A 12,266-nucleotide genomic window follows, 5' to 3' on the forward strand; every position below is an offset into this window, starting at 1 on the left:
TTCGGCCGGCCCCGCGCCCGGGGCCGCCGCCGGAGTGGCGGAGCGCCGCTGTCACTTGGGCCGCGCCGCTGCCCGCGGCGGGGGGCGGAGGCGGGAGCACCGGCCCGGCCCGGCCCGACGAGACACGTTCTCCAAGTGCTGCTGCCCGGAGTTTGCTTCCCCTAAGGCGGGGCGGGCGCAGCCGGCGCGGCTGAGGAGGAGAGCGCTGCGCGGAGCCGGCGCGGTGAGTAACTCCCCTGCCCCGCGCGGTGCCGGGCGCTCAGCCCCGCTCAGCCTCCTTCAGCCGAGCGGCACCGGGGGTCTCCGCGGGGGCGGCGGCGCCGGGCTGAGCTCTGCGCAGGCAACAAGTACGGGAGTGGGCAGAGCTCCGGAGCCGCCGTGCTGAGGTGGCTGAGGCTGAGGTGGGATCCTCGGAGCAGCGTCCCCGCCCTGGAGCCCCCGGCTCGGCGGCGGGGCTGAGCCCGGCGGCCCCTGCAGCGCGTCTCTGCGAGGCTGAGCTGTGAGCTCGGGTGCTGGAGACCCACTTGGAAAGCGCCTGGTTCTGGGTCCCCCGATACACCTATGCTGCTCTCGTGTGGCTTCATTAAAGAAGCTCTTTCTTGGAGAGGAGTCAGATTTCTGCGTGCGGGGGAGGCAGAGAACAGCTGCGAGCGAACCCCTGCTGCAGGAGCGGGTTTCAGGTTGTGTGTTTTACAGCTGCGCCAGAGGAACTCGGGGCTGCCTGCGAAATGCCGCTGAGTCCGTGTGGTTGGCAGCTGTTTCCAAACGTTCACGCTAGCCCTCGGAGCTCTGACCCGCACTCCCTGGTTTGTCCCCTCATTTGTTAGCTCTTAGCACTGAAAATGTGGTTAGAAAAGTTTTCGTCTTTTATACTTTTAACAAGGCGTACTTTAAAATTACCATTGCTCTTGATGGAATCATAGTACTTGGTCAACTAACTGAGAAAACCGTTCCTGGAGCTCTGGTGGGGGTGAATCTGGTAGTCCCTGGTGACTTTTCTTACTGTGTTCATAATGCACAGTACTGATTGTTTGCTTCTCTAGAAATCTATTAAGTACTTCTGAGCTTCCTTTAATTCCTCTTTTAATTACATGATTTAGGGGTTTGGTTTTTGTCTGTGTGCAGAGTAAAAAATGTCTGTGACAGATTAGCTTTGGACTACATTTGATAGTCTCTGGAAATAAATTTCCAATCATAAGTACTTTTAAACTTATATTCAAAATAAGAACTGGTCTGAACTGTGCTCTCATTAGATAAAGACTTTGAATTACTCATTTTTTTATTCCTCTACCCACTTCTTCTGGCTTTGTAATGCTTTATTCTAAGCTGCAATCCAGCTCAAGGAGGCTTAGGAAGAAACATCAGATGAAGAAACATCAGATGGTTTTGGTTAGTGTCCCTTCCACTTGGAAAATAAACATGTTAGTACCATATGCTGCCCTGTCTTTATTAAAACAAATTTCCTTAAAATGGAAGCAAGTTATATCAGTGTACTTGCTAGAACTGTAAGACTAAATAGGAGTCCTTTATAATTATTCTTTTTTTCTAATTATCAGATATCTAAGGAATCCTCTCTCCTGAACACAGTACAATATAAAATTATTAACTCCAGAGTCATCAGGCTGCAAATAACACTACTGTGCCCAAGTAGATTTTTTTAAATAAAAAAGGTCATAATATTATGTTTTAAAGTGCTTGTTCTGTTGCAATTTGAAAATGTATGGATCTTAAAACTCATAATTTTGCCATGAGTTTTCAGTTCTGAATTTCTAACTATACTTACCCTTTACATTGCTTGGTGACTTCAGGATGAGGGAGCCCAGGGCCTTGGACTCAGGTCTGAGATTTGCAAAGGTAGTACCTTTTCCTAAGACTGCACCTGAATTTTCTGTTACCAAAACAATAAAAAATGTGGCAGTTTAGGGACAAAACTTTGCAAGAGGAATGTAAGCAGGTGATTGGGTGGAAAAATACTGTTCTCCTGAGATGGGTTAAAAAATAAGCTTACTAAAACCTGTCCTGCCAAAAATGGTGGCTTTGGCATTGCAACATTTGGCATTTGTTTATTATGTGCTACCATGGAAGCACTAATCACCTCAGTGAAAGTTTCTTTTTTTGTAAGCCTTTACCCATACTGAGCGGTCTCAATCTTGGTATATATTTATGGATATATATTTTAGTAATATATTTATATTACGAAAAAACAGCAGAAGTTTGTTAGCTACCAGTTAAAACTATGTCTGAAAATATGCCAAAATACCCCCCTCTTATTTAATCTCATTTTTCTGTACTTCTAAAAAAAAGTTAATATATTTGAAAGCAACTGGGAAGAAGTTATACCAGCAATATCAAAGTGAAATGTGTACTAGATGTTAAATAAATACAAATTATTGCCTTGCATCAGCAAAATGTTGTTTGTTTAAAGAGCTACTAGACACGAACGGCTGTAACTAATGAGAAAACAACATTTATTTCGTGTTAAAATGCTCCCTGGTGTAAAAGGCACCAGAGGAAGCTGGTTGTCTATTTGATATGGCAGTGGCTTCTCTGGTATTTGGAAATTCTTTGTTGATTTGGTTTGCAGAAGCATTTTTAATGTGACGCCATTGACTTGCATGCTGTTTAATTGCTTTATTAGGTCAGTGGAGTTTGTCCTTTAGAAATTCTAGTGCCTTTTGAAGATGAAAATGCTTTAAAATATTAGTATTAAGTTATATAATTGATAGGTTAAGGTATCTATGGAGCAGTAAAAATTAATAATATTATGGAGTGTACTTTTTGTGTTCTTTTTGTTCAAATTCTGTAGATATTTATGCTTGCATATGCTTGATTTTAAACATCCAGATAGTTCTTTTGCAATGAGGCTTAATGATAAGCCTGCATGTAAGTGTTTTCGGGATTTATGTTTGCTAAATTCATGGGCTGAACCTGTCATGTGTTTTCATACTGACTACTCTGTATTCTGTATGAGATAGTGTAGGTGGCTGATGGGGCTGGGCTGCACCTTGATGACACATGTGGAGATGTCCCCAGCCCCAGTGTTGTGTTACAGGGGGTCTCGGTGCTGTACCTGACCTGGCTTCATTCTTGCAATGTGCTCTGCAGTACTACAGGCATGTCTTTTGTTTCTGAAGCACTTTGGTGGTACCAGAGATGTCAGTCATTTATGTTCTCATGGGTGCTTATTTCAGCTGATGTCAGTTCAGCAAATAATTTGCGGGCTGGAACAGGGGCAGAATCTCTTGCAGAGTCTTTCCTGCTGAGCTGTGTGTTAGGTGGTGGACACAAAACCCAAAGCATGCAGCTGTTTGATATAAAGTCAGATAACTTGTGAATGTACAAGATTTCAAATTGGTTTGCATTTTTTCCATTCAAATAATGGAAACTATTTTTGATGTGGAAACTTGGGGTTATATAGCTCAATATTTGCAGTCTCATTTTTGCTTCAAGTAAGCAAGTTGATATTGCTCTGGAGTTGTGGCATGTTGTTAAGAGTGTCTAGAATTTTCTCACTGTCATCACAATAAACCAGATCAAATATTAGATTATAAATGAGTCAGATCAATGTTATATGGAAGGTAATTTTACCCAGGAAGAGTTGGTTAACTTTGGGATGGAGTGATAGATGTTCTGTTTTGCCTGGCTGTTTTTCCTTTGTTCCACAGAGAGAAATCATTGAGTCATCACGGAATGGTTTGGGTAGAGAGGGACCTTACAGATCATCTAGTTTCAATCCCCCTAGGAAGGAACACCCGCCACTGGACCAGGTTTCTCAAAGCCTCATTTTGGAGGATGTGATCTTTGAATATTAACCAGCTTTCTGGGGCTCCTCTTCCCTCAAGGCCGCTATCCCATGATTCTCAATCAAGCAGATCCCTGGAGAGGCCAGTCTGCTCTCCTGAAGCCTGGGGTACAGAGCCTGCTGTGCTCCCTGCTTGCTGCCTTAAGGTCCTCAAACTCCACCATTCCAAGGTCACTGCAGCCAAGGCTATGGACTAGCTTCACGTTCTGTACCAGACCCTCTTTGTTGGTGACAACAATGTTCAGCATAGCACCTCTTCTTGTTGGCTCTTCTGTCACTTGGAAGAGGAAGTGGTTTCTATTTATTGGAGAGATTTGACACAATCACTGGATGGACTATACAGGATTTTTCAGAAGAACCTTTGTTTGTAGAACTAAATGCAGTTTGCTCAAGTAGTATATCCAATATGAGAACTAATCCAGTTTTAAAATGTTGTAAATTGTAGTAATAAGTAGTTTTAGATAATGAAACAGAAGGAACTATGACTTATTTATCCTTTTTCTAGCAATAGAGCACAATGAAAAGTGGTCCGTGTTAATGGAGAACCTGTAAGTGCCTGGGCAAAGGAAGGCACTCAGTAGCTGCAGAAAGGCAAACCAGGACTTTTGGATTGTGTTGCCTGGAGTGGTGTAGTGCTGTCAGATATTATTCTGCACAGTGGGGAAAAATGAGCTACATGCTTCCTGCTTCTGCTTTGTACATTCCTTGCAGTAGGAGTGATTTTGAAGTGTGATACAGGCTATGTTCCCCAGCCTCTGAGATCACACTACCACTGTGTGTTCCCATGACCTTCTCCAAAGAGGTTGCACAAGCCCAGTGGAAGATGTTAAGATGTCTGTGTTGTGTATTCCCAGAGGCTGGCTCTTTAGAAGACAATTGGGAATAAGCACAGTTTATTATTGGGTTCAAGTCAGTGTTCGTAAATGCTGATGCTTTTATTGACTCTTGCAGTTGTACTCATTGTGTAGATTTTTGTTATGTTCTTCGCATGCAATTTTTGCTTCAATCTGAGCTCTTTGCCACAGACAATCCTCTCTTACTGCAGTATCATTGTCAAAAACTGTGGACTCAAAAGACCAAAGAATACCAGTGATGGAAGATTTTTAAGCTGTTACCTTCCTGTGGCTTTCTTTGTTCTTCAGATTGGCACTAATCCTTCTGTCAGAGTTCATAGGAGAAGAAAGCTGGTGCAGCAGAGGTTTTTTGGCACAACAGAAGAAAATTGAAATGCAACCAAAGCTGATGGCTGCTGGTTTGAGTACCAAAACAAGTTTGTGGGAAGCTATTTTCTGTGATTGCTGTCTTATGCTTGGAAAAACTGTCCTGTTCTGCCACAGGAATGTTATGTTTGCTTTGAAACAACCCACCCAGGAGGATTTTATTATGATACAAAGCAACATTTCAGAATCCAGGTGTTGTGATTTTTCTGGACATGGAGTTTTGATTGGCATTCCTGAACAAGGTCTTAATTAAAAAAATCTTGGCTGGTATCAGTGAGCCACCTTTGTTGTTGCATTTTACTTTGTGAAAGTGCTTTTGTCGACATACCTCATAGTCCCCAGATGAAATGAGCTATGTCATAGTGGCAGTAGAATAGAGCCTCTGGTGGGGGTTTCTGTGGCTATAGCCATGTAATCCAGATAATTTCTCTAACTGACTGGCAAAAGCAAAAAACCAAGAAGAAAGCCCATAACCCCTACAAGGCTCTTAAGCTAACCACGTTCTGACTTCAACACAGCTGGTTCTTCCATTGCTGTCAGTAACAGCCTTCACAGAACAGCAAGTTCAAAGTCCATCTTAGGGCCAAGTAAGTTAAATTTCAAGGAGGATGCTGGAAACATTAATGTCTGGATGTGCCTCATGGATAGTGCACTGAATGTCTGTGATAGATTAAATACTTAAGTTTGCATTTTCTTGAGTTGCCTCTGCGTGTTTGGAGGTTAAAAGTTACAGAAAAAAACCCGAAACCCAACCAGTTACTACTATTGCCTCCTCTGCCTGAAGTGGATTCCTTGTTACTTCCAAGTTATGAATTTATTTACCCATTGCCCACCCTTCTTTGTCTTCTTGCCTCTTCTTACTGGATCTATTGCCCTGGCCCATGTAATTTTCTCTTGTATTGCCCTTTTTAAATTGAGTTGTTTAACACTTGTTTATAAGCAGAATGAATTAACCATAAGTGAAAGTTGGTCGATGCATCACAAGACCACATAGATCCTGACGTGTTGTGCAAGCGTTCTGATCGTGTTGGAGAGTTTGCCGTGAACCCTGTCCTGATTGAACAGCTCTGAGTACCCTTGGCACAGTGCATGTGTGCCACAGCGCTCAGCCAAACCTATGCTACACCCCATGGGCTGCCCCAGCTCTGAACTGAAGTAACTTGTTTTTTTAAACTTCTCAAAATATATTTTCAGTCAAGCTTCTTCCGGAGCAGGTTGACAAAGGTTTCCTCCTGTCTGGCCTCTTTTTTCCTGTTTTTAGGTCTTGTTTGTTCTAGAGCAGTTTTCTCAGGCTTTTATTGTTATTGACAGAAGCTAATGAAGGCTCACCTACTTAATTAATAAAATAGTTCTTTCCTGCTTTTATGTTAATTAAAAATTAGTACCAGTCAATTCCTGAACTGTTTTTACAATTAATCCATTGCTAAACTGTCATTTCTGCTTCAGATGAAGCTTGAAGTTTCAAAATTCACAGGATTTCCTGCCTAGTATTAAACCAGTATTGAATGCCTTCAGATTTTAGGTTTGCTTCTTAACTATTTCAATGCCTTTTAGACGTTAAAGATATGGTTAGACTAATTCAGATTTGATTAGGCTAAAAATACTTGTGGATCTGTCATTCAAATGTCTTAAAAATGTGTGTAAGTTAGGTCTGTACATACACATTTAGTGACAGCTCCCAAATGTTTTTTTGAAATCGCCAATAAAAAAGGTATCTTTCTACTTTGTCTGGCAAAGTAACTACACTTCATTCCTGTTATGAGGGGTTTGCTCAGCATGTCTGTTCAGCACCGATACTTTTATATTCTGTAGCTGGAAGGGACATGAACTGAATTGGACTTCACCACATGTACAGCAGCAAATATATGTGTTGTGATGTATTTATACAGTTTTGGAATGATCCTGCATAAATAATCTATAAGGATTTAGTTGTGAGGAGGATTTTTCCCCCACTTTGAAATCCATTTTGACTGTAGCTGCTGACTTGCTATTGAATGTGGCTCTACTGCTTTTTTGCAGGGAAAATAACTTTGCAGTGAAGCAAAAGTGAAGGTGATTCAGTGGTGGTAAAAAGGAGAATCAGCAGCACAGCTTGTCTGAGCACTTGACCTGAGCTGTCTTGCCGTGTAAGCAGAAAAAGAGAATCTGTGGGAAAATTAACGCTAAAGTGAGTGGTAACACAATATTTTGGGTTACTGGAGTGTGAAATGAAAACTGTTAACAGTCCTTTCTTTTGCAGTAAGGGATGTGTGCCATTGACCAGAGAAACGCTGTAGAAGTGTAATGCTTTCCTAACTCATTTTGAAAAGTTTGGGAAGCTGTGAAGCCAGGAAATGTTCTGAAGTGTTGTGCTGTTATGAAGTCGAAGATACTTGACTAGGAAATTTCAGGTACAGCTTGACTTGCTGCTTTCTACAAACAATCACACATGAGTTTTACAACAGATGAAGCCTTTAAGTAAGCTTAAACTTGAGTTCAGCAAAGACAATTTATTTTACACAATAATGTCAACATTGTGCTGAGATTATTTTTGCCTCAAATTGTCAAAAAGGAGAGAGTTATGTTTTAGCTGATACTAACTTTGAGGTTTTTGGGTTTGTTTTAAAGTGTTTGTAAAGGCAAGTCTGTCTATACCCGAAAACCTGCTAAGCTGGTTAAGTTGATATGCAGGAGAGCAGGGACTTTATTACAATGTACCCACGTGTGTTAGGAGCAATTGCTATGCTGTATATATAATTTTTCAGGCGATGTATCACATGTTGAGGCCTATTTTGCCATCCATATAGTTTGACCATACAATTGAATCCATAGTGTTGATTCCATAGGGTCCTTTATGGGCATGAGGGTCCTTTTGCCTGCTTCTGCTCCCAAGGAAGTCACTGAATTCAGCACAGTTATGATTATATGGTACAACAAAGCATCCCTGGTGGGCTTTCTTTGCTAAGGCTCAATCGCTGCTTGTACAGATCTGGTTAACATTCTGCTTGTCATTGAACTTTACATGTTTGTATATGTATAATTAATTTCTGCATGTGAAAAAGTAAAACAGCATAAAAAGGGAAACAACAAACCCTTTCTCTTTTTCTTTTTTTCTTTTCAGATCTTGGAAATCCTGCTAGCTTTACCTGTTAGGAATTTTTATGGAAGAATAGAGTAGAAATACAGTAGTGAAAGACATTATAAGAATATGATCCAGGATGTTTTTACGAATTTAATTATTGTTCAGTTCTGTAGTGTTTATTTTTTAGTTGTGAAGTAAATAGTCTTTTGATGCTGTCAGCAGTTACAGCAGTGTGGAGCTTCAATCATGCAGTGTTTAAATAGAAGAGCAGTACTGTTATTTGTCAACACTGATTATAGAAAATATCAGGAACAGTTTATGGGTTTCATTGTGGGGATTTTCACATAAATCGCCACACCACAACTTCAGGACACAGTAAATGGGTGATGGAAAAAGATTAACCTTTGTAAGATAAAAGGAGTTAGTTTCTTAATTTTCCAGCTGATGAGTAAGCATGAAAGGAAAGACATAAAATTTCTTTTGCTATTGTGTTATATTTTTATTAGTCCACAGGTTGTTCTGTCCTTATTTAATATTAAATTTAGTTTTTTACCATAAAATTATCCTGCTTCTCAATTTTGAAATAAATTGGAAGCAATTAATAAGTGAAATAATCAAGCAATCATTTAATCAGAGTTAAAACTGTATGTAAATATATTTAAGTATTCATATATAAAATTGCATTTAAGTATAGTGATAACAGTCTTTATTAGAAAAAGTGCTCTGATTTAAGACGAATTGACAAGCATTAGGATTTAATAATGAATTAATTACTGTTTCCTATTTGAGGGGGAAGATATTTTCCCCAAAGACTTTGCTTTTAATACTACCATCTTTTTTCCCAGATGTTCTCAAATACATTCTGCATTGTTTTAAAACAACTCTAATCTTTAATATGATTATCTGCAAATTTCCTTTGTTTACGGAGGGATTTTTTCAGATTATCAAATCACTTTATATACAAATCCTCCTTTCCTTGGTGCATACTGTAATTCTCCATTGCATGCCCAAATCAGTGCTCCATATGAAACCAACTGACATCAATTATTGATGATTACTCTGCCTGCTGGGAAGCAAAATCAAGTCTCCAGTCTCAATTCAGGATTTGTTTCAAACACAGGGTAATGAGAGCAGGTGCAGGGAGACACTGGAGCGTGTGCATTGATTTGCAGTGTAAGCATAGGCAGGTGATTTACAAGTACACAAGACTGAGAAGAGAAAATGGTTTCAGCCGGAGTTGTCATTGCTTCTGAAGAACTTGGCTGGTGTGTTTTCCTGGTACCAACACCAAAATGAGAGGCACTTTTTTTTCTCATCATGGTGGTAATGTTTCATTACACTGGGGCATGTGATAGCACTTAACAGGTGGGGAACGCCCCTCTCTCCCTCTTCATCTGCCTAAATTGGCCTGATTTGGTTTGCTCTGACTCCTTCAGGCTTCACAAGCTATAGCTGTACTCCCTATTTCTCATGCACCAATAACTGTCTTTCAGTGGGGTTTCCTAAGTGTGAAATCAAGTAACTTAACAGTGGAAGTATGCTTAAGCATCCTTTATGCCACTCCCTTTTGTGTCTGTCCTTTGTGAGGGATTGAGTTGCAGGGGGGAAAAAATGCTTCAGAACAGAAACCAGCAACTGAGTTACAACATAGGTTCAGGAGAAGTGAGGGAAAATTGAAAGGCAGTAGATAAGCTAAAGCATGACATTTCTTAGTTTTGTAAATGACCTCCATGTAATTGTAGGTGTCGTTTACATGTGATTTTTGACATTGTCTTTTTAATGCATCAGTTGCAGTAACTACTGTCATTAGCAAAATCTTTATTGCTTGTGAGGTTTAGAAGGAGCTGGAAATACTGCCTGAGCTACAAGATAGCTTAGAGACAGCTGAAAACTTTATTATCATTTAGGGGAAAATAAGTCTGCTTTATTTGTTTCTGGAGGACATGAGTAATGAGTGAGGATTTGGGTCCAGCCAGATTTCCCTCACTGCAACTTCTTTCCAATGCTGGCAGCACCTTATGGGCCTGCCTGGGTTTCCCTGTAAAGCATTCACTCTTGCCTGTTGTTTTGGTAAGCTGTTTTCAGACTTTCAGAACAACAGACAAAAGAAGGGAAATACTCATTGTTTACAAAACCCAATGTGGAATTTCTTGCGACAGAGCAAGCTGTGCATAAGCATTTTCATGTTCGAGGTTGTCAGAATTTCTTGTAGGAAAAAAAGTTTGGATATGAATACAAGAGTCTGATATTTCCCCATCAGGACTGCCCCTCCATTCTCTGGATTCAGGAGCTCCAATGCCAAATGTTAGGCAGGAGTAAGAAGTAAGTGAAAGAGGATGCATCTTCGAAGGACAGAGCAGTGCGTTGAGAGCTTCCCTTGCTGGCAAAAGCCTGAGTAAGCAGGTGGGGCTGGCAGTGTGCCCTGAAGGATAATGCAGTCGGTCACCAAGCTGGAGGGGAAGGTGAAGCTCTCACTTCTGCCCAGCTTCTCAAGAAGGGTCCTCTGAGCAGGCTGCAGGCTGCTGCCTCTTATTTCACCTTGGGTGCTGGGAGAAAGAAATGGTAGCTAGGACCGAGACAATGTAAGGCTAAAAAAAGCCAACACAAAAAATCAATGTATATAGTACTGATGGCATTTAGAACCATGTTGGTTTCTTCCTTTGGTGAGCTCCAAGCAGCAGCAGGGCCAGCGTTTCCTTTCTTCTGCAGCTGAGCTGCCCCAGAGAGGCTGCTGTCTGCCCACCCAATCACCCCAGCTGCCTCTTGTGTTGGCTGGGGTTTTATGGTGCCCCGAGGCTATTCCTGGATGACAAGTCTATATTAGAGAAATATTTTTTTAGTGCTAATGCAGGAGTGGTTTAGCTGAGCACAGACAGTGGTATTGTTAATTTTCCAGGCTGTTGCTATCTTACTCTCAGCCATCCCTAGACATCCTCACCATTTTATGTTTCCTCTCTAATGGCATGAGCCAGGATGTCATAATATTCAAAATCAAATGTACCAGAAAATATAATAAATTAGAGTTGGGCTAGCAAAGTAATTGAAGAATAAACTGAATTTAAACTGAACAGGATTGTGTTACGAACTGATTGCTATTCACAAAATGCACCAGAGGAGTGTGTCTTCATGTAGATTTACTATTGATGGCAGCATTTTCTAGATGGCTATTGGCAATAAAGAAATGAAAATGGCGTGAACTTTTGGGTTAGTACCAGAACATAATAATATAGTAAAGGAAAAGTACCATTCTTGTTACACTGCAAAGTGATTCTGGAAGAAAAATTTTCCTGTGTTTTATTTATTTATTTAAGATGTTTATGTGTATTTAGAAATCCTTGAGTTTATAAAAAGGGAATGCAGGCCTTGACATAGAAATAACTGATTTTTTCCTCAACTCTTAATGTAATTCTTCTGTAAAAAACTACTTGAGAAATGTAGCGGTAGAGAGGGTTCCCCTCAATTCAAAAAAATGAGTTTAAGGACATTTGATGTCCCTAAGGAATCTTAATGTTGTTTGCCGAGACAGTTTTACAGCAGATAGTGTGTATTTTTCTTTGAGTAGAACTTTCTATTTTGTATTTCGTTAAAACCAGGTAATGTACATACATAAGACATTTTAAAAATAACCCTTCAGCTGTGATGCTAGTAGAGATGTAGGTAGTTGGCATAAGATCTGGATTTGTGAGCTACAAGTTACCTGAGCTGAGCCCTGTGTTCTTCTGTTCTGTTGAAATGTGAAATGAGCTAGAGCTAGTGAAAGGCACCCTGAGGGTTGCTTGTACAACTAGAAGCCATGGAAAGCTTGTGCAAATGGAAGCAGTCAGCAGCAGGTACTTGCTGAAACACAGCAAGTGTTGTCTGAGCTGCTGGGTTGAGGCATCTGCGTGGGTTGTGCGAGGGCCAGCCCTGTGCTGAGCAGGCCTGTTAGTGTTGAGGCAGTCAAACTGCTGGACATTACTTTATTTTCCATTTATTCTGAGTTTGAGAATGCTCGAGAAATTTTGGAAGAATGAGATTTTGGGGGGCTACGCTCTAAGCTCAAGGCAAGATTCTGCTCCTTCAAAATTATGTGCTGTGGTGGAACACCAGCAAATGGAAGGGCTGTTCAGTGGTGGAAATTGAACAAGCCTTTGGTGTTGGTAGGGACAGATGGGTAAAAAGCAATATTACTGCACCAAAATAA

General features: G+C 40.8%; 1 protein-coding gene across 3 annotated transcripts in view; it reads left to right on the forward strand.

Annotated features, from left to right (window-relative positions):
• Positions 1–33: 33 nt before the first annotated feature.
• Positions 34–12,266, forward strand: part of LNX2 (ligand of numb-protein X 2) — a 59,295-nt gene continuing 47,062 nt past the window's right edge. The window contains exons 1-3 of one of the 3 annotated variants that reach the window (XM_021541990.2): positions 34–223; positions 7,042–7,189; positions 7,262–7,412. The gene's annotated coding sequence lies outside the window, so the exon portion shown is untranslated. The remainder of the gene's footprint in view (positions 224–7,041; positions 7,190–7,261; positions 7,413–12,266) is intronic. The other 2 variants (XM_021541995.2, XM_021541988.2) reach the window with 2 other exon arrangements.

Source organism: Lonchura striata, chromosome 2 (genome assembly GCF_046129695.1).
Source record: "Lonchura striata isolate bLonStr1 chromosome 2, bLonStr1.mat, whole genome shotgun sequence".
NCBI classification, from domain to species: domain Eukaryota; kingdom Metazoa; phylum Chordata; class Aves; order Passeriformes; family Estrildidae; genus Lonchura; species Lonchura striata.